Source organism: Puma concolor, chromosome D2 (genome assembly GCF_028749965.1).
Source record: "Puma concolor isolate L17-30 chromosome D2, mPumCon1.1.hap2, whole genome shotgun sequence".
Taxonomy (NCBI): Eukaryota; Metazoa; Chordata; class Mammalia; order Carnivora; family Felidae; genus Puma; species Puma concolor.
In genome coordinates, this window is record NC_141677.1 from 20,835,924 (window position 1) to 20,859,488 (window position 23,565).

Genomic DNA, 23,565 nt, shown 5'->3' on the forward strand with positions numbered 1-23,565 from the left:
CGGAGCAGAAATCAAGAGTCAGCTGCTTAACCAACTGAGCCACCCAGGCGCCCCTCTTCTTTAACTTCTTAACATGGCAAATTACATTGATCAACTTTTTTTAAACTGTTAAACTCCCCTTGATTTGCTGGCTTAAACACATTTTTGTTTATCTTATATTCTTTTGCTAAACTGCCAGGTGTAAATTGCCATTTTAGTAGGATTTCAAGGGTGACTGAAATTAAGTGCCTATTTTCAGTCTGCCATATTTACCTACAGGTTAATACTCATTAATTTTTGCCAGATGTTTTACTATGTTGGCACTTTCATTTCTTTTTTTTTCTAAATGATAAGTCTGTTTATTTTTTTAAGTGGTTATATCAATTTATTTTTTTAATTTTATTTTTCATTTTTTAAAATTTACATCCAAATTAGTTAGCATATAGTGCAACAATGATTTCAGAAGTAGAATCCTTAATGCCCCTTACCCATTTAACACATCCCCCCTCCCACAACCCCTCTAGTAACCCTCAGTTTGTTCTCCATATTTATGAGTCTCTTCTGTTTTGTCCCCCTCCTTGTTTTTATATTATTTTTGTTTCTCTTCTCTTATGTTCATCTGTTTTGTCTCTTAAAGTCCTCATATGAGTGAAGTCATATGATTTTTGTCTTTCTCTGATTGACTAATTTCACTTAGCATAATACCCTCCAGTTCCATCCACGTAGTTGCAAATGGCAAGATTTCATTCTTTTTGATTGCTGTGTAATACTCTATTATATATATATACTACATCTTCTTTATCCATTCATCCATCGGTGGACATTTGGGCTCTTTCCAACTTTGGCTATTGTTGATAGTGCTGCTATAAACATGGGGGTGCATGTATCCCTTCGAAACAGCACACCTGGGGCGCCTGGGTGGTGCAGTCGGTTAAGCGTCCGACTTCAGCCAGGTCACGATCTCGCGGTCCGTGAGTTCGAGCCCCGCGTCAGGCTCTGGGCTGATGGCTCGGAGCCTGGAGCCTGTTTCCGATTCTGTGTCTCCCTCTCTCTCTGCCCCTCCCCCGTTCATGCTCTGTCTCTCTCTGTCCCAAAAATAAATTTAAAACGTTGAAAAAAAATTAAAAAAAAAAAAAAAAGAAACAGCACACCTGTATCCCATGGATAAATGCCTAGTAATGCAATTGCTGGGTCATAGGGTAGTTCTATTTTTAGTTTTTTGAGGAACCTCCATACTGTTTTCCAGAGTGGATGCACCACCTTGCATTCCCATCAACAATGCAAAAGAGATCCTCTTTCTCCACATCCTCGCCAACATCTGTTGTTGCCTGAGTTGTGAATGTTAGCCATTCTGATAAGTTTAGGTGATAGCTCATTGTGGTTTTGATTTGTATTTCCCTGATGATGAGTGATGTTGAACATTTTTTCATGTGTCGGTTGGCCATCTGGATGTCTTCTTTGGAGAAGTGTCTATTCATGTCTTTCTCCCATTTCTTCAGTGGATTATTTGTTTTTTGGGTGTTGAGTTTGATAAGTTCTTTATAGATTTTGGATACTAACCCTTTATCTGGTATGTCATTTGCAAATATCTTCTCCCATTCTGTCAGTTGCCTTTTAATTTTGCTGATTGTTTCCTTCGCTGTGCAGAAGCCTTTTATTTTGATGAGTTCCCAGTAGCTCATTTTTGCTTTTGTTTCCCTTGCCTCTGGAGACGTGTTGAGTAAGAAGTTGCTGCGGCCTAGATCAAAGAGGTTTTTGCCTGCTTTCTCCTCGAGGATTTTGATGGCTTCCTGTCTTACATTGAGATCTTTCATCCATTTTGAGTTTATTTTTGGGTATGGTGTAAGAAGGTGGTCTAGGTTCATTCTTCTGCATGTCGCTGTCCAGTTTTCCCAGCACCACTTGCTGAAAAGGTTGTCTTTATTCCATTGGATATTCTTTCTTGCTTTGTCAAAGATTAGTTGGACATACGTTTGTGGGTCCATTTCTGGGTTCTCTATTCTGTTCCATTGATCTGAGTGTCTGTTCTTGTGCCAGTACCATACTGTCTTGATGATTACAGCTTTGTAGTATAGCTTGAAGTCTGGGGTTGTGATAACTGTTGCTTTGGTTTTCTTTTTCAAGATAGCTTTGGCTATTTGGAGTCTTTTCTGGTTCCATACAAATTTTAGTATTATTTGTTCTCGCTCTGTGAAGAATGCTGGTGTTACTTTGATAGTGATTGCATTGAATATGTAGATTGCTTTGGGTAGTATCAACATTTTAACAATATTTGTTCTCCTATCCAGGAGCATGGAATCTTTTTCTATTTCTTTGTGTCTTCTTCAATTTCTTTCATAAGGTTTCTATAGTTTTCAGTGTATAGATTTTTCCCCTCTTTGGTTAGATTTATTCATAGGTATTTCATGGTTTTTTTGTGCAACTGTAAATGAGATTGATTCCTTGATTTCTCTTTGTGTCGCTTCATTGTTGGTGTATAGGAATGCAACCGATTTCCGTGCATTGATTTTATGTCCTGCAACTTTGCTGAATTCATGAATCAATTCTAGCAGTTTTTTGATGGAGTCTTTTGGGTTTTCCATATAGAGTATCATGTCATCTGTGAAGAGTGAAAGTTTGACCTCCTCCTGGCCAATTTGGATGCCTTTTATTTCTTTGTGTCATCTGATTGCAGAGGCTAAGCCTTCCAATACTATGTTGAATAACAGTGGCGACAATGGACATCCCTGTCTTGTTCCTGACCTTAGGGGGAAAGCTCACAGTTTTTCCCCATTGAGGATGATATTAGCGTTGGGTCATTCATATATGGCTTTTATGATCTCGAGGTATGCTCCTTCTATGCCTACTTTGTTGAGGGTTTTATCAAGAAAAGATGCTGTATTTTGTTAAATGCTTTCTCTGCATCTATTGAGAGGGTAATATGGTTCTTGTCCTTTCTTTTATTGATGTGATGAATCACCTTAATTGTTATGTGGATATTGAACCAGCCCTGCATCCCAGGTAAAAATCCTGCTTGGTCGTGGTGAATAATTTTTTTAATGTATTGTTGGGGTCTGTTGGCTAATAGCTTGTTGAGGATATTTGCATCCATGTTCATCAGGGAAATTGGTCTATAATTCTCCTTTTTAGTGTGGTCTCTGGTTTTGGAATCAAGGTAATGCTGGTTTCATAGAAAGAGTTTGGAAGTTTTCCTTCCATTTGTATTTTTTGGAATAGTTTCAAGAGAATAGGTGTTAACTCTTCCTTAAATGTTTGGTAGAATTCCCCTGGAAAGCCATCTGGCCCTGGACTCTTGTTTTTTGGCAGATTTTTGATTACTAATTCGATTTCCTTACTGGTTATGGGTCTGTTCAAATTTTCTATTTCTTCCTGTTTCAGTTTTGGTAGTGTATATGTTTCCAGGAATTTGTCCATTTCTTCCGGATTGCCCATTTTATTGGCATATAATTGCTCATAATATTCTCTTATTATTAATTTTATTTCTGCTGTGTTGGTTGTGATCTATCCTCTTTCATTCTTGATTTTATGTATTTGGGTCCTTTCCTTTTTCTTTTTGATCAAACTGGCTAGTGGTTTATCAATTTTGTTAATTCTTTCAAAGAACCAGCTTCTGGTTTCCTTGATCTGTTCTACTGTTTTTTTTTTTTTTTTTTTTTTTTTTTTTGGTTTTGATAGCATTAATTTCTGCTCTAATCTTTATTATTTTCTGTCTTCTGCTGGTTTTGGGTTTTATTTGTTGTTCTTTTTCCAGCTCCTTAAGGCTGTAAGGTTAGGTTGTGTATCTGAGATCTTTCTTCCTTCTTTAGGAAGGTCTGGATTGCTATATACTTTCCTCTTATGACCGCCTTTGCTGCGTCCCAGAGGTTTTGGGTTGTGGTGTTATCATTTTCATTGACTTCCATATACTTTTTGATTTCCTCCTTAACTGCTTGATTAACCTATTCATTCTTTAGTAGGATGTTCTTCAGTCTCCAAGTATTTGTTACCTTTCCAAATTTTTTCTCATGGTTGATTTTGAGTTTCATAGCATTGTGGTCCGAAAATATGCACGGTATGATCTCAATCTTTATACTTACTTAGGGCTGATTTGTGTCCCAGTATATGGTCTATTCTGGAGAACATTCCATGTGCACTGGAGAAGAATGTATATTCTGCTGCTTTAGGATGAAATGTTCTGAATATATCTGTTAAACCTATCTGGTCCAGTGGTCATTCAAAGTCGTTGTTTCCTTGTTGATTTTTTGATTAGATGATCTGTCCATTGCTGTGAGTGGGGTGTTGAAGTCTCCTACTCTTATGGTATTACTATTGATGAGTTTCTTTATGTTTGTGATTAATTGATTTATATATTTGGGTGCTCTCACATTTGGCGCATAAATGTTTACAATTGTTAGGTCTTCTTGGTCTATAGACCCCTTGATTATGATATAATGCCCTTCTGCATCTCTTGATACAGTCTTTATTTTAAATTCTAGATTGTCTGATATAAGTATGGCTACTCCGGCTTTCTTTGGTTGACCATTATGATCCATCCCCTTATTTTCAATCTGAAGGTGTCTTTAGGTCTAAAGTGGGTCTCTTGTAAACAGCATATAGATGGATCTTGTTTTCTTATCCATTCTGTTACCCTGTGTCTTTTGATTGGAGCATTGATCCATTGAAATTTAGAGTGACTTTTAGAGTGAAAAATATGAATTTTTTGCCATTATGATGCTTGTAGAGTTCAAGTTTCAAGTTTCTGGTGGTGTTCTCTGGTCCTTCCTAATCTTTGCTGCTTTTGGTATATATACACACATATATATATATACACACACATGTATATACATATATATACATGTATAGATACATGTATATATACATATACATATGTATATATGTGTGTGTATATATATATATATATATATATATATATATATGTATATACATCGTTTCTCCCCTCAGAGAGTGCCCCTTAAAATTTCTTGCATGGCTGGTTTAGTGGCCACAAACTCCTTTAATTTTTGTTTGTCTGGGAAATTTTACTCTCTCCTTCTATTTTGAATGACAGCCTTGCTGGATAAAGAATTCTTGGCTGCATATTTTTCTGATTCAGCACACTGAATATATCCTGTCACTCCTTTCTGGCATGCTAAGTTTCTGTGGATAGGTCTGCTGCAAACCTCATCTGTCTTCCCTTGTAAGTTAGGGACTTTTTTTCCCTTGCTGCTTTCATGATTCTCTCTTTGCCTGAGTATTTTGTGAATTTGACTATGATATGCCTTGTTGATGGTCGGTTTTTGTTGAATCTAATGGGGGTCCTCTGTGCTTCCTGGATTTTGATGTGTGTGTCTTTCCCCAGGTTAGGAAAGTTTTCTGCTATGATTTCCTCTCATAACCTTTCTACCCCTCTCTCTCTTCCTCTTCTGGGACTCCTATGATTCTGATGTTGTTCCTTTTTAATGAGTCACTCATTTCTCTAATTCTTTTTTTTAATATATAAAATGTATTGTCAAATTATTTTCCATACAACACCCAGTGCTCATCCCAAAAGATGCCCTCTTCAATACCCATCATCTACCCTCCCCTCCCTCCCACCCCCCCATCAACCCTCACTTTGTTCTCAGTTTTTAAGCGTTTCTTATGCTCTTATGCTCTTTCCCACTCTAACATCTTTTTTTTTCCTTCTCCTCCCCCATGGGTTTCTGTTAAGTTTCTCAGGATATACATAAGAGTGAAAACATATGGTATCTGTCTTTCTCTGTATGGCTTATTTCACTTAGCATCACACTCTCCAGTTCCATCCACGTTGTTACAAAGGGTCATATTTCATTCTGTCTCATTGCCATGTAGTACTCCATTGTGTATATAAACTACCATTTCTTTATCCATTCATCAGTTGATGGACATTTAGGCTCTTTCCACAATTTGGCTTTTGTTGAGAGTGCTGCTATAAACATTGGGGTACAAGTGCCCCTATGCATCAGTACTCCTGTATCCCTTGGGTAAATTCCTAGCAGTGCCATTGCTGGGTCATAGGGTAGGTCTATTTTTAATTTTTTGAGGAACCTCCACACGGTTTTCCAGAGTAGCTGCACCAGTTTGCATTCCCAGCAACAGTGCAAGAAGGTTCCCATTTCTCCACATCCTCTCCAGCATCTATAGTCTCCTGATTTGTTCATTTTGGCCACTCTGACTGGCGTGAGGTGATATCTGAGTGTGGTTTTGATTTGTATTTCCCTGATGAGGAGCGACGTTGAGCATCTTTTCATGTGCCTGTTGGCCATCCGGATGTCTTCTTTAGAGAAGTGTCTATTCATGTTTTCTGCCCATTTCTTCACTGGGTTATTTGTTTTTTGGGTGTGGAGTTTGGTGTGCTCTTTATACATTTTTGATACTAGCCCCTTGTCCGATATGTCATTTGCAAATATCTTTTCCCATTCCGTTGTTTGCCTTTTAGTTTTGTTGGTTGTTTCCTTTGCTGTGCAGAAGCTTTTTATCTTCATAAGGTCCCAGTAATTCATTTTTGCTTTTAATTCCCTTGCCTTTGGGGATGTGTCAAGTAAGAGATTGCTACGGCTGAGGTCAGAGATGTCTTTTCCTGCTTTCTCCACTGGGTTTTGATGATTTCCTGCCTCACATTCAGGTTCTGTATCAATTTTGAGTTTATTTTTGTGAATGGTGTGAGAAAGTGGTCTAGTTTCAACCTTCTGCATGTTGCTGTCCAGTTCTCCCAGCACCATTTGTTAAAGAGACTGTCTTTTTTCCATTGGATGTTCTTTCCTGCTTTGTCAAAGATGAGTTGGCCATACGTTTGTGGGTCTAGTTCTGGGGTTTCTATTCTGTTCCATTGGTCTATGTGTCTGTTTTTGTGCCAATACCATGCTGTCTTGGTGATTACAGCTTTGTAGTAGAGGCTAAAGTCTGGGATTGTGATGCCTCCTGCTTTGGTCTTCTTCTTCAAAATTCCTTTGGCTATTCGGGGCCTTTTGTGGTTCCATATGAATTTTAGGATTGCTTGTTCTAGCTTTGAGAAGAATGCTGTGCAATTTTGACTGGGATTGCATTGAATGTGTAGATAGCTTTGGGTAGTATTTACATTTTAACAATATTTATTCTTCCAACTCATGAGCATGGAATGTTTTTCCATTTCTTTATATCTTCTTCAATTTCCTTCATAGGCTTTCTATAGTTTTCAGCTTACAGATCTTTTACATCTTTGGTTAGATTTATTTATAGGTATTTTATGCTTCCTGGTGCAATTGTGAATGGGATCAGTTTCTTTATTTGTCTTTCTGTTGCTTCATTGTTAGTGTATAAGAATGCAACTGATTTCTGTACATTGATTTTGTATCCTGTAACTTTGCTGAATTCATGTATCAGTCCTAGCAGACTTTTGGTGGAGTCTATCGGATTTTCCATGTATAATATCATGTCATCTGCAAAAAGCGAAAGCTTGACTTCATCTTTGCAAATTTTGATGCCTTTGATTTCCTTTTGTTGTCTGATTGCTGATGCTAGCACTTCCAACACTATGTTAAACAACAGCGTGAGAATGGACATCACTGTCGTGTTCCTGATCTCAGGGAAAAAGCTCTCAGTTTTTCCCCATTGAGGATGATATTAGCTGTGGGCTTTTCATAAATGACTTTTATGATGTTTAAGTATGTTCCTTCTATCCCGACTTTCTCGAGGGTTTTTATTCACAAAGGATGCTGAATTTTGTCAAATGCTTTTTCTGCATCGATTGACAGGATCATATGGTTCTTATCTTTTCTTTTATTAATATGATGTATCACGTTGATTGATTTGCAAATGTTGAACCTGCCCTGCATCCCAGGAATGACTCCCACTTGATCATGGTGAATAATTCTTTTTATGTGCTGTTGAATTCGATTTGCTAGTATCTTATTGAGAATGTTTGCACCTGTATTCATCAGGGATATTGGTCTGTAGTTCTCTTTTTTTACTGGGTCTCTGTCTGGTGTAGGAATCAAAGTAATGCTGGCTTCATAGAATGAGTCTGGAAGTTATCCTTCCTTTTCTATTTTTTGGAATTGCTTGAGAAGGATAGGTATTATGTCTGCTATAACTGTCTGGTAGAATTCCCCAGGGAAGCCATCTGGTCCTGGACTCTTATTTGTTGGGAGATTTTTGATAACTGATTCAATTTCTTCGCTGCTCATGTGTCTGTTCAAGCTTTCTATTTCTTCCAGTTTGAGTTTTGGAAGTGTGTGGGTGCTTAGGAATTTGTCCATTTCTTCCAGGTTGTCCAGTTTGTTGGCATATAATTTTTCATAGTATTTCCCGATAATTGCTTGTATTTCTGAGGGATTGGTTGTAATAATTCCATTTTCATTCATGATTTTATCTATTTGGATCCTCTCCCTTTTCTTTTTGAGAAGCCTGGCTAGAGGTTTGTCAATTTTGTTTATTTTTTCAAAAAAACAACTCTTGGTTTCATTGATCTGATGTACAGTTTTTTAGATTCTATATTGTTTATTTCTGCTCTGATCTTTATTATTTCTGTTCTTCTGCTGGGTTTGGGGTGTCTTTGCTGCTCTTCTTCTATTTCCTTTAGGTGTACTGTTAGATTTTGTATTTGGGATTTTTCTTGTTTCTTGAGATAGGCCTGGATTGCAATGTATTTTCCTCTCAGGACTGCCTTCGCTGCATCCCAAGGCGTTTGGATTGTTGTATTTTCATTTTAGTTTGTTTCCATATATTTTTAAATTTCTTCTCTAATTGCCTGGTTGACCCACTCATTCTTTAGTAGGGTGTTCTTTAACCTCCATGCTTTGGGAGGTTTTCCAGACTTTTTCCTGTGGTTGATTTCAAGCTTCATAACATTGTGGTCTGAAAGTATGCATGGTATGATCTCAATTCTTGTATACTTATGAAGGACTTGCAATCACCCAGTATGTGATCTGTCTTGGAGAATATTCCATGTGCACTCGAGAAGAAAGTATATTCTCTTGCTTTGGGATGCAGAGTTCTAAATATATCTGTCAAGTCCATCTGATCCAATGTCTCATTCAGGGCCCTTGTTTCTTTATTGACCGTGTGTCTAGATGATCTATCCATTGTTGTAGGTGGGGTATTAAAGTCCCCTGCAATTACCACATTCTTATCAATAAGGTTGCTTATGTTTGTGGTTAATTGTTTTATACATTTGGGGTCTCCTGTATTCGGCACATAGACATTTATAATTGTTAGTTCTTCTTGATGGATAGACCCTGTAATTATTATATAATGCCCTTCTTCATATCTTGTTACAGCCTTTAATTTAAAGTCTAGTTTGTCTGATATAAATATGGTTACTCCAGCTTTCTTTGACTTCCAGTAGCATGATAAATAGTTCTCCATCTCCTCACTCTCAATCTGAAGGTGTCCTCAGGTCTAAAATGAGTCTCTTGTAGACAGCAAATAGATGGGTCTTGTTTTTTTATCCATTCTGATACCCTCTGTCTTTTGGTTGGCGCATTTAGTCCATTTATATTCAGTGTTATTATACAAAGATATGGGTTAGAGTCATTTTGATGTCTGTAGGTTTCATGCTTGTAGCAATGTCTCTGGTACTTTGTCTCACAGGATCCCCCTTAGGATCTCTTGTAGGGCTGGTTTAGTGGTGATGAGTTCCTTCAGTTTTTGTTTGTTTGGGAAGACCTTTATCTCTCCTTCTATTCTAAATGACAGACTTGCTGGATAAAGGATTCTCGGCTACAGATTTTTTCTGTTCATCACGTTGAAGATTTTCTGCCATTCCTTTTTGGCCTGATGGCCTGCCAAGTTTCAGTAGAGAGATCCATCACTAGTCTTATCAGTCCCCCTTTATATTTTAGAGCGTGTTTATCCCTAGCTGCTTTCAGAATTTTCTCTTTATCTTTGTATTTTGCCAGTTTCACTATGATATGTCGTGAAGAAGATCGATTCAAGTTACATCTGAAGGGAGTTCTCTGTGCCTGTTGGATGTCAATGCCTTTTTCTTTCCCCAAATCAGGGAAGTTCTCAGCTATTATTTCTTCAAGTTCACCTTCAGCACCTTTCCCTCTCTCTTCCTCCTCTGGAATACCAATTATGCATAGATTATTTCTCTTTAGTGCATCTTTAGTTCTCTAATTTTTCCCTCATATTCCTGGGTTTTTTTATCTTTCTTTTTGTCAGCTTCTTCTTTTTCCATAATTTTATCTTCTAGTTCACCTATTCTCTCCTCTGCCTCTTCAATCCGAGCTGTGGTCATCTCCATTTTATTTTGCAGCTCATTAATAGCATTTTTTAGCTCCTCCTGGCTGTTCCTTAGTCCCTTGATCTCTGTAGCAATAGATTCTCTGCTGTCCTTTATACTGTTTTCAAGCCCAGCGATTAATTTTATGACTATTATTCTAAATTCACTTTCTGTTATATTGTTTAAATTGTTTTTGATCAGCTCATTAGCTGTCATTATTTCCTGGAGGTTTTTTTGAGGGGAATTCTTCCATTTAGTCATTTTGGATAGTCCCTGGAGTGGTGCGGAACTTTGGGGCACTTCCCCTGTGCTGTCTTGAATAACTTTTGTTGGTGGGCGGGATCGCAGTCCGACCTGATGTCTGCCCCCAGCCCACCGCTGGGGCCACAGTCAGACTGGTGTGTACCTTCTGTTCCCCTCTCCTAGGGGCGGGATTCAGTGTGGGGTGGCATGGCCCATCTGGGCTACTTGCACATTGCCAGGCTTGTGGTGCTGGGCATCTGGTGTAGTAGCTGGGGTGGATCAGCAAGGTGCACAGGGGCAGGAGGGGCAGGCTCAGCTCGCTTTTCCTTAGGTGATCCGCTTCGGGAGGGGCCCTGCGGCACTGGGAGGGAGTCAGTCCCGCCCGGAGGATGGATCCGCACAAGCACAGCGTTGGGTGTTTATGTGGTGCAAGCAAGTTCCCTGACAGGAACTGGTTCCCTTTGGGATTTTGGCTGGGGGATGGGTGAAGGAGATGGCGCTGGCAAGCGCTTTTGTTCCCCGCCGACCTGCGGTCTGTTTTCCGGGGCTCAACACCTCTCCCTCCCATTGTCCTCCAGCCCTCCCGCTCTCTGAGCAGAGCTGTTAGCTTATAACCTTCCAGATGTTAAGTTCCACTTGCTGTCAGAAAACACTCCATCCGGCCCCTCCGCTTTTGCAAGCCAGACTCAGGGGCTCTGCTTTGCCAGGAGACTGCCCCTCTGCCCCAGCTCCCTCCCGCCAGTCCATGTAGTGCGTACCGCCTCTCCGCCCTTCTTACCCTCTTCTGTGGGCCTCTCAACTACACTTGGCTCTGGAGAATCCATTCTGCTCATCTTCTGGTGGTTTTCTGGATTATTTAGGCAGGTGTGGGTGGAATCTAAGTGATCTGCAGGACACGGTGAGCCCAGCGTCCTCTTATGCCGCCATCTTCAAGCCAGCACTGTGACTCTTGCAGGTATTTCCAGTGCTTAGCAGTGTAAAAGGCACCTGTGTCACTTTTAAGTATGCTGACCTCCTCAACAAGTCCTTAGCTTGGGATGAACGCACTTCGTTTCCCCGATTTCTCTAATTCTTAAATTGTGCTCTTTTGCCTTAATCTCACTCTTTTTTTCTGCTTCATTCCCTATAAGTTTGTCCTCTATATTGCTGATTCTCTGTTCTGCCTCATCCATCTTTGCTGCCACTGCTTCCATCCGTGATTGCAGCTCAGTTATAGCATTTTTAATTTCATTCTGGCTATTTTTTACTTCTTTTATCTCTGCAGAAAGGGATTCTAATCTATTTTTGACTCCAGCTAGTATTCTTATTCTCGTGATTCTAAATTCTGGTTCAGACATCTCATTTGTATCTGTGTTGGTTAAATCCCTGGCTGTCATTTCTTTGCACTCTTTCTTTTGGGGTGAATTCTGTTGTTTTGTCATTTTGATGGGAGAAAAGGGATTAATAAGGTAGAAAAATTAAAATAAAAAATATTAAAATTAAAAAAATATTAAAATTAAAAAATTAAAAACACACACACACAAATGAAATAGATGATGCTAGATTCTAGGTGTGTTTTGGTCTGGGTTTTGAAAGTGGTTTGACAGATTAGGGGAAAAAAAGAGGGGGAGAAAAAAGGGAAATCGTTTGAGAATTTGAAAAAATGAATACACGAATAAACGAAGTAGGCTAAATGAGATAATGGGAGTAAAATAGAATTTGAAAAATAACATAAAAGTAAAGAATAAAGTAGAAAAATTAAAGAAAATTTATAAAAATTAAAAATAAATTTGAATCTTTTCTTTTCCTGTACTCAAGATAAATAAAAGAAACAAAAAAGAGAAAAAAGATTTTAAAAAAGAAAGAAAAAAAGGAAATCGTTTGAAAATTTGAAAAATTGAATACACTGTAGTAGACTAAAATAAAATTATGGAAATAAATAGAATTTGAAAAAATTTACATAAAAGCAAAAATAAAGTAAAAAAATTAAAGAAAAATATTTTTAATAGAAATTTAAAGTAAAAATGAAGTTTTTCTCTTTCTGCATTCAAGAAAAAGGAAAAAAAGGAAGTTGTTTGAAAATTCGAAAAGGTGAGTACACTGAAGTAGACTAAATAAAATGATGGAAGTAAAGTAGAATTTGAAAAAATTTACACAAAAGTAAAAAATATAGTAATAAAAATTAAAAAAAGGTATTTTTAATAAAAATTCAAAGCAAAAATGAATTTTTTCTCTTTTTGTATTCAAGAAAAAGAAAAGAAGTGTAAAAGATTTAAAGGAAAAAGAAAAAGAAAGAAAGAAAATTGAATAGATGAACCTAACAGATTGAAGTAGGACTGAAATTGCTTCGTTTTCCCCTAGAAGTCAGTCTATGTAGCTCTTTATAGTCCGTAAATTAAGCCAGTGGTGAGACTTGTGTTCTTGAAGAGTGACGTTGGCCCAGTTGGGTGGGATTCAGTGTAACAGCTCCGCTCTCCACTAGATGGCGCTGCTATCCTACTGGGGTGGATTGTTGTGGCACTGGTAGGAGCGTATGCGCATGTTCGGGAGCGGTGAAAATGGTGCCACCCAGCTACCAAGTCTGTTCTCCCGGATCAGCAATCATGCACCTGTCCTCTGTCTTTAGCTCTTGTCCACTCCCAGCTTTTTCACTTTCTGTGGCCAGGCCCCAGGCAGTACCTTTCTCCCAAGTTTTGTCTCAGATGCAGCTATTTTCTCCGGCTCCTTACTTCTGAAGGACTGCGGCTTTGACCCCTTCCGCCCCACTGAGGGAGGGTCTCACCAAGAAACGGCTGAATGCTGGCTGCACCCAGGAACGCTTGCTGGACCTTGCTGCTGTCGGTGCCCTGAGACTGCGGCCAGGTGCCAGCCCAACCCAGAAAAATTTCACAAGATAGTGTAGCAGCAGCAGCAGCAGCATTTCAGGGATTATGAAAAATCACAACACACATCTGGTACCAGGCTTCACCCTTAATGACCTTGCCCCAGCACCAGTGAATGTAGCTGTTTTCTGGGGTCTACTGGGACCACGTGGCTTCAACAATCTCTACCAAATGACCTTCCAGCAGTGGAACCGGTTTTTCCTGTGTGGCCCGAGAACCTCCCAGACCCCACTCTGTTCCTGGGGATTCACTCTTTCCATCAGAGTACCACCAGGTATCAAACTGTGGAGTTGCAGCCTTTGCGCTCCCCTTGTTTACAGTCATAATACAATTTAAACCCTCTCCTTCCTCCTTTCTCCATTTTTAGTTTAGTCCCTGCAGCTGTTTCCAATTTTCCACTTTCTCTCCAGCTGCTTTTGGGGAGGGGTGCTTTTCCCATATTCTCTCCCCCTCCCCAGTCTCAGTCCTCTCTCCGCTCGCAAAAGCAGTTCCCTACCTTTCATGGCTTCTCGCTCCCCATGTTCAGCTCTCTGCACTGTGTACCTGCTGAACTCTGTGGTTCAGGTTGTGCAGATTGTTGTGTTAATCCTCTGATCAGTTTTCTATGTGTGTGGGATGGGCTAGTGTTGGTCTGGCTCTATTTCCTGGATGTGAGACACACAAAAAGCTTCCATGCTGTTCTGCCATCTTGGCTCCTCTGGCACCTTCATTTCTATGTGGTGTTTGTTCCCTGCCACCCCTCTCTACCCTGAATCCTGGCACTGACTATTGCATTGTTTTCTGGTTGCAAGTGTAATATAAGTGTTTCCAGCATCGTCCTCATACTACATTCAAGTATTTTACTTATGCTATTTTTCCTTTATTACACAGTGAACCCATGGCATCTTTATCTTTGTACTGTCAGATGCCTGACACCATATGTGACTAGTAAAGCTGTGGTGAAAGGAAGGGTGAAGAGCAACTTCCATCTTCCCCCAATATGTATTAAATATCTGTTGTTACCTTACCATTTGGCAACAGCTAAGAATGACAGCTGCCAAATGGTGTACAAGAATATGTCTAAATGTTCCATGGGGTGTAATAAATTACACTAGTGTAGAACCATTCTATTTAACCTTGTAAAGAGTATTCACAATTATCTTCTTTGACCCTCACAAGTGTGAAATAGGCAAATTAGTAGCTTTAGCCCTGCTTCACATATAAGTAAATACATGTAAATTTAGCCCCGAGAGACTAATTATCTAAGACTATATGGGAGTGTTTGGCCAAATATGGGTTAGAGTCCAGGTCTCTGGACATTTAAATCCAGGCTCTTTTCAATACACCAATGGTTCTCAAAATCTTGGTCTTAGAGGCTGCCACTGAATGAAGATATGAAATAAGATGGAGGGTGAAAGACCAGGGATCTGAGCCCCGCAGTTTTGCTTTTTCCCTTTCACATATTAGTGCTGCAAATAATTTTTCATTTGGAAAGTAGCTCTGTTGCTGTTAACAACATGAATCCGCTAGTCATTAAGCATGCATTTGCTTTCTGGCGCCATGTGATATTTCAGGTTTATTTTGTACACTCCTTATCCTAGACCCGGTATCAGACATTTCTCCAGGTAGCTCTGTTCCTTTTAGCTGGGATTGAGATTTAGTATATAACGTCTGGGCTCTAAGTGTGCTCATTGCTACTGGGGCCTCATTGTTTCTAGCTACCAGGAAATTCCCTTAAAAAAATCCCGAGTCCTTGCTGATACTTCGAATTCAGATCTAATACCACAGGGTTACTTGCTATCTTCTCTCATTCCATTTTGGTATGTCTCTTTTTCCATAGTGAAAACCCTGCTTCCCAAGCAACACCACAAACATTTATACATTTGCTCTATTCTACACTGCGCACAAAACAGTTTTAGAGCAGTACCGTTATTCAAAACAAAACTAAATCGAATTCCAAATTTATTTGCAGCACTTTTTTATCCTCTATCATACAAAAGGTGAACAGTCAGGTAATTCTGTTTAAAATTTACTTGAGGGGCGCCTGGGTGGCTCAGTCTATTGAATATCTGACTCTTGATTTTGGCTTAGGTCATGATCCCAGGATTGTGGGATTGAGTCCTGCATTGGACCCTGCACTGAGCATGGAGCCTGCTTAAGATTTTCTCTGTCTCTCCCTCTGCCCACTCCCCTGCTTGCACCCTCGCTCTCAAAAGTTAAAAAAAAAATTTACTTGAATTATTTTCCCTGTGTGGTTAAGTGTTCTATCAATTTGACTTATAGGTAGAGTCATATGTTTCTGTTTGTGTTCAATTTTAGAGTTTGGGTTTTAAAAAAATCATCTTTACTTAACTTTAAAAATATTTATATGTTGACAGAATATATATATTTACTATATATTATTAACAATATATAATAAGATGAATCATTAATAATTAATTGTTAGCTCAAAGAAGTCATGATCTCTATTTCTTCACTCTTCATCCGGTTCCCAACCACTCTACTCCATGTAGATAGATAATCATTTTCATCTGTTGGTTATCTTTTCTCTGCTTCTTTTACAACAATAACTGTATATACACTCTACTTTCTCTTCTTATAAAAATGGTAGTGTACTCTGTTATATCTAGCTTTAAAATTTTTAAAATACTTTCAAATTTGTCAGTTTATAATTTTGTGTTTAGTACTTTTTGTTTCTTGTTTAGAATTCTTTATCAGCCAAAAGGTCATGAATATTTTCTGGTATATTATCCTCTAAAATTTTTAAATTTTTGCCTTTTACATTTAAATCTTTAATCAGTATACAATTGACTGCACGTGTGGTATGAGAGAGTAATCCTTTTTTTTTTTTTTTTTTTTTTAGTGTAGATATCTATTTTTTACCCACTGGTCTTCAATGTCAGTTCAGTTCTATATCAAGTATCTACACTTTCATGAATCTGCTTCTGGGCTTTTTATTTTGTTTTATTTTTCATACCATCTATTCCTGAGAAAAAAATCTCTTATTTTTAAATTTCATATGTATTTTCTATTCTAAAGTTTTTTATTAAAAAAAATAGTTACTATTTCTCTGCTGGAGGATTTTCTACTTTTTCATTCGTTATGAATATGTTTTCATCTATGTTCTAGTTTCTTCTAGTTTCCTCTAGGTACAATAACATTTTTTATAATTCCAACATCTGATCTATTAGTCTCCACTAATTGCCTTTACTCTTCAGTATGCATTATTAAATTATTCTATTTTTATATGTCTAATAATTTTGGATTATATCCTAGACACTGTAAATGATATTTTGTAGTTTCTGAATTCTGTTATATTCCCCTGAAACTGTTGGTTTTGCAGGCAATTAATTTTGCTGACCTCATACTCCTAATCTGTCTACCTTGCAGGTGAAAATCTCTGTTTAACCCCTTTAGCCTTAGCAGGAATACTTAGTCTCCTTCATACATGCACAGTTTAAGGGTCAGCCAGAGGTTTGGGGAAAATTTATATGCAGAATTTGGGACTCTCCCATTCTGGATCTTCCCTTTCCTGGGTTTCTCCCCTTACTTTTCAGCTACTGTGTTTGCCCCAAACTGTTATTTTGTTTTCAAGCCACTAAGATTATAGGCTTCTACTTGAGTTTTAGTGAACTAATGCTTGCCCTCAAATAAAAATCCATTTTCAAATGGAAAATTCAGTTCATTTATCTTCATCTAAGTGTAAATTTCTCTCCAGTTTCCACCTGATTTTAGTTGCTTTTCAGTTATTTCAGGGAGTTTTTTTTTTCTTTAATAGTTTTTACAGAATTTTAGTTGTTATATGTGGAGGGTTAGCCTGATAGGAGCTACTCAATCATTACTGGGAGCAGAGTACCCACATTATTTTATTTATTTTGGCTTGTAAATTAGTCTTCTATCTTGTATAACAAATTCTTCACCTTAGTCTAATTCTTCAGAAGTGTCTTAGCTATTCTTGTGTGGAACCTAAAGTCTTACCAAGACACTCTTCTATCTCCCAGGAACAAATGGAAGGATTTCAGAATGAGACATGTCAAAAAAACATAAAGCTGCTTATGTTTTATACATGCATCTCTAATATCAGGGACGATGGCAATCCAAGGCACAGACATGATATACATGTACATGTCTGGTGGGTTGAGGGAAGGTTGTTTGATTACCAGGACTGAATATTTAAGAAAAATAAATATTAGTTGAATGGACAAACACCTGTGAAGTCTGAAAATGGAGACATGGGTGAATTAATGGGTGCAAGAAGCGGGTGAACTGAGAAGCTAAACTAAAGCATATTAGTGAGGGTGCAGAAAGAGACAAGATTTGAAAGAGAATTTAAAACTGATAAGCCAGTATTTGGTGAAATGGTACTGAAGGAGATATTTATAAGGTTAAGAAACATTTTCTCCCGTTACTCAAATCACAGCATGTGTTAACTTCTTACTTTGTTTACACATGTAACAACACTATAGAGGGTAGAAAAAAATCACTAAAATTTTACTACTTTTATAAAACTACAAAATTTTATATTCTCTTTCAGACCTTACTCAGAAACAAATGTGTATTTTTAATAGATGTAATTATACCCCAAGTTAAATGTCTTTGACACATCATAATTTTGTATTATTTCTATCATCTCACATGAATAGGCTATTTTTATCTTGCTGATCTTTATAATTATATTCTTCTTAATGCCTGCATTCCATTTTTTTCATGTACCTTGGCTTTTTGAACCATTATTCCATTTGTTAGGCATTTATATTGCTACCATGAATAATGTTCCATGAACATGTTTATATATATAGTCTTTCTCTTTTGTGGAGGATAGATTGTCAGCAGTAAGATATTTGTGATAGAGTAGACACATTTAATATTGTTTCATGTATCTTAATATTTACTCATTATAGACCTGGCATTACAAAACATTTGGAGTTATGTGTGTGAGAATCTTTGTATTTCAGATCATTACTGAAAGCAGGGACTTTGCCTAGTTTATGGTTGTAGCATCTAGTATAGTGCATATTATTAGACTAATAATAGCTGTGTTTTAAATGAATAAATCAGTGGATGAATGAGTGATTAATTCAGTTGTCAGATAAAGAGAGTTTCAATTCATTTCTTGCCATCTGGATGAAGTTTGATTTCAAGTGTACCCTATGATATTGGCAAGATCTGGAGAGCTATTAAGATAAAGAGTTACTCCTGTGATCTGGGTCTTAGAAAAGCCTGGAATGTTGCCCTGAGAACACAATCTGCAACAGTGACTGTCTGGGATGTTTGCTTTTGCTTTCTGGATGACTACACACCCAAGTATTTCCATGGGCTGCTTTCTGAAAAATGGACTGTGATCTTTTCTTTCTAAAGGAAACTTTCCCATTATTTTTTACCTCAATGCAACAGGCCCTTGCAGGGCAAATTAAACTTGAGCCACAATGTTTGGATGTCTGGATTTTATTCTCTCCTGGGCTTCAGAAAACAACTAGGTTCATGATCAACTTAAACTAGATCACCCTGTTTCATTGTTTGGTGTTTTTGTTTTGTTTTGTTTTGTAAAGGGAGAATAATTTTTATTGAGATCAAAACGTAAAAAAATTAGTTTGTTTTTGGATTTAGCTAATTAGCACCATATAATAATGCGATAGAGATCTTATATCAATGCCATTTGTCTTTTACCAGCTATAATAATTACTATTTATGGTGCTTTGTGATTTCCATATATTACTACACATAATTTAATTATTACAGCAACCCAATGAAGTAGATATCATTATGTGCATTTTCTGAATTAGGAAAGTAAGGTAAAAAGTCTTAAGTCACCTTTCTATGAGCACATGGAAGTGGGGGGGGGGGTCAGAGTTCAAAGCCGATTCTGTCTGATACCAATGTCTATGCTTGTATATCCATTTAAAGCACTTTTATGTAAATTCTACTCTCTAATTCATGGTTACAACACCAGAAGAAGACTGTGATTTGTCTTGTCTGCAAAGGTGGGGAGAGATTTGGGGATTATGTTCTTTCCCATCCAAGTTTTCACAGGAATGAATGATCATAGCTAGGATGTGAATGTGGACCTTCTGGTTCTTCATCCCATACTTTTCCACTGCTCCCATTCTAGATCTTCTTTCTGAATCCTTCACTCTATAGTGGAAGAAACTGGGTCCCAGAATATTGTGATGATTTGCTAAAGTCATATGGCTAGTTAGCAAATTAAGACTACAGGCCATATTTTCTGCCTTTGAAGCTAGTGTCATGTCTTATCCCTTATGTCTATGTGGCAAACAAAAGCTTGCTGTTAAAGAATGTTCAGTGTGAGTTATATTCCAAACTAGAATGTACATTAACATAGGCCCTCCAATGCAGAGACCTTTAATTCATCATTTTCATTTTGTTAAAATGTCCTCCATCATTTGAGCGATCTAGTCAATCTGTTAATCATCAAATATACACTGAATGATTAGTATAAATGTGCCTAGCACTAGAGATCAGTCCCTCAGTGGGGTCTCTGTCATCAGTATATGAAAAGTCTCAGGATTTGCAACTCTTCCTCCCCCAGTATAGACCTCAAAAGAGCCAAAGTAAATAAAATTTTCTGCCTCAACAGCTGTATTTATTTTGGGCTGTTTCTCCACCTACAATGTCCATTTTCTGTCCTTAGAGCTTCTGAACCTGTTTATTTTCAACCTCCCAGAGGCAGCCAGCTGTGTCATGGCACAAAGAAGTCAATAAGCTCTTCTGGAGGGAAGCAAGCCATTTCAAGGGATTAAAGCATATAACCCAAAGGGGAGTTTACCAATTGTGGCTATTTCCTGAGCAAGACACCAACCCTGCTCTCAAATATCTTACTCAAGTAGCTTAACAAAATATAATTGGAGACAGAACTTGAGCACTAAAAATTACACAATAAAATAAAAAGAGTCAAGGAGTAATATAAGCTCTGGGCTTAAATGGTATCGAGTGAATGTGGTTAAATAGAGTCTCCTAGTTGGTGGTCTGGACTAAGCTTTTTTTGTTTTAGTTCCAAGTTGTTTGTGTATGCTTTTTAAATTTATTTTTTAATTATTTTAATGTTTATTTATTTTGGAGAGAAAGAGAGAGAGAATGAGTGATGGAGGGGCAGAGAGAGAGAGAGAGAGAGAGAGAGAGAGAGAGACAGACAGACAGAATCTGAGGCAGGCTCCAGGCTCTGAGCTGTCAGCACAGGGCCTGATGTGGGGCTTGAACTCAAGAACCATGAGATCATGACCTGAGCTGAAGATGGACACTCAGTGGACTGAGCCACCCAGGTGCCCCCGAGTATGTTTAAGTGAGCCAACAGTTAAAAGTTGAGAACGTTTACCTAAAAATCCAAATATATGACTTCTTTTAGGAAAAATCAGATCTGTTAATATGGGGCAACTATGGGCTGGAGTGGTAGGTGTGTTAGATGAAACACACACTTCCTGGTTTGCCACAGTCCTCAGCATTTACTATTTTCTTCCCAATGTTGAGGCCAACTTTTAATTGCTTTGTATCCGGAAAATTGCAGTGTTCTTTTTCTTATACTCATTGACTTCAGTTATGTGCTGGGCCCACAGGCATGTAAGTGTTCCATTCCTGCCAGAGCCATCGCATGCTGTGAGTTCAGAGGATGATGAGACCTTGAATGGCTGGAGTGGATGTCACACTTGTTAGGTGGCTGCTATAATGTGATGAGCACTGTGTAAGCATGGTATCTCACTGACTACTCACAGAAGGCTCCATCAGGTAGGTATTATCATTCTTATTTTAAAAATGGAAAAAGTGAGACTCACAAAGGTTTGTGGTCAGTCAGAAGTCATCTAGTTAGTGAGTAGCTAGGATTCAAAACCATCTGGATGCAGGTAAGTTCATCTCCTTAGATGCTGCCTCCCAGAGAACTAGGAAGTAATAAAACTGGGTTCTGAACCCAGACTGTCTGTCTCCAAGCCTAGTGGCCATTTTAAATGTTATTCTCTTCCAGAGGCACAGGCCCTACTGTTTGCAAATGGATAGCAAGCAAATATCTCATGACGAATCAAGAGGAGCAAGAAGAAAGAAACATTTCTCCTGGGAAATGACTTACATGTCCAGGTATAAGTTCTGAAATACATTGTGACAAATAATACATTGGGATAGTCTTTAAATTATAAATAGGCCAGCCCATAACCGAGCAGCTGGATTTGTGCTTCTAGGGTAGATAGAAAGTTTTGGCCATTAGCAGAGTATTAAGCTACTTGAAAGCACCATTAGGTATTTCAATGTGAAAGATCAAATCCTGTGAAGAATCTCAACAAAGACTACAAATTCCAAATAGCCTAGGAAGATAAAGGAGAAGTAAAACCTATATTCTAGATCTTGAAGGGCAGATCTAGGTCAACTATCCCCTGGGTAGGGGCTGGACCGCAAAGAAATTCAAGTCCTATGTCAAAACTCATCACTTTGCCTTAAGCTTATTCTGGGCACTGGAAATTCAAAAGATTTAAATGTTACTTATTCCGTTTTCTACTTAAAAAAAAAGTTTTGGTAAGTTGCAAATATTGGATTTAAGTCCAGGATTTCTTGGGTTATTTCCATTATATGCTGCCTTCCAGAAAACAGATGGTAGAGAGGGGAAGGGAAGGCATTACAGGTACAGGCTTGCTGTGTAAGGAAATTTCAGATTCTGTTTGGGTAGAGAAGGAAATAAAATAGCAGAGGTTGAAGCCTCTGACAACAGTTACCAATTCATCACTTACTGTTACCACAGATTGCAGAGGACTGACAATGTGGTCCCCACTGAGGTTCCCAAGGGCAATATCTCTAATGACCACTCTGCCTTTTAACTTTTCTTTACCCAGTCATGCCATTTAGTCCCACCTTCAGGACCCACCCAACTCCAGGCTTCTGGGTCAATTCTCTTGGTCAAGGTAAGTTGCAGGCTAATATGTAAACCACAAACAATCTTTGAGTAATGTTAAACAGCAACAAAACCCAAAATGATAATTCTATAACAGTAATAATAGCAATTACTTTTATTGAGCTATTTTTGTGTTCTAAACACCTTGTTATGTAATTTATATATTTTACTCCATTTAATTATTATATCAGCCTGTGAGATATATATCATAATGAGACAGTTCTCTGTCAGTCTCTTACATTTCTGCACATCTTGTGAGTGAGGCACTGGTTCCCATTTGTTTCAGACTAATTTTTGAAGGATGCTTGTACAGCAAATAGTTTTGGGAGATAGAGATAATGTCTTCTGTCAGGTTTCTTTTATTTATTTGTTTATTTTATGTTTTTAATGTTCTTATTTTATTTTTGAGAGAGAGAGACAGAGCAGGAGGAGGGGAGGGGCAGAGAGAGAGACACAGAATCGGAAGCCGTCAGCTTCTGAGCCGTCAGCACAGAACCCAACGCAGGGCTTGAACCATGAACCGTGAGATTATGACCTGAGCTGAAGTTGGACACTTAACCAACTGAGCCACCCAGGTGCCCCTTCTGTCAGGTTTCTTAAACTCAGCATTCCCCTTTTGTAAAGAACCCTCTTTTTGCAGCTCCCTTTTGGAAATGGGCCTTGGAGACTAAGCACAGATATGCTGGCTCTGTGGCTACTGCTGTTGCCATAAGTCATATACTGTTCTTTGTCTCTGAACCAGGGATTTTGTGTCTTCTAGCATCCATTAAACTGTAGCAGGCTAATCTATTAGCATGCAAGTTGGGTAGCATCTTAGACCCCCACACTGTCCTTTGAAAGAGTTTTTTCCCCTTAAAACAACTTTATTTGAAGACCACCCCACATGGAAAACCTGTATCACTTGCCATCATTAGAAAGGAATCATAAAAATAAATTGATTGCAAACTAAACAGTATAACTGAAGTTTTGCTTTGTAAGGTAGCTGGAATGTTCCAAGCCTGCAGACTGCTCTGTCTTTGTTTTTTTAATTAATTAATTTTTAAATTTACATCCAAGTTAGTTAGCATATAGTGCAACAATGATTTCAAGAATAGGTTCCTTAATGCCCCTTTCCCACTTAGCTCATCCCCCCACCTCCCACCACCCTTCCAGCAACCCTTTGTCTCCATATTTAAGAGTCTCTTACATTTTGTCCCCCTCCCTGTTTTTATATTATTTTTGCTTCCCTTCCCTTATGTTCATCTGTTTTGTATCTTAAATTCCTTATATGAGTGAAGTCATATGATATTTGTCTTTCTCTGACTGACTAATTTTGCTTAGCATAATACCTTCTAGTTCCATCCACATAGTTGCAAATGGCAAGATTGCATTCTTCTTCACCCTGAGTAATACTCCATTGTATATATAAACCAAAT

General features: G+C 38.1%; 1 long non-coding RNA gene across 1 annotated transcript; it reads left to right on the plus strand.

The window, feature by feature from the left end:
* Positions 1 to 19,210: 19,210 nt before the first annotated feature.
* Positions 19,211 to 22,160, plus strand: LOC147575936 (uncharacterized). The gene is made up of 3 exons (XR_015241978.1): positions 19,211 to 21,000; positions 21,236 to 21,345; positions 22,092 to 22,160. It is a non-coding gene; the product is annotated as an uncharacterized LOC147575936 (long non-coding RNA).
* Positions 22,161 to 23,565: the final 1,405 nt, after the last annotated feature.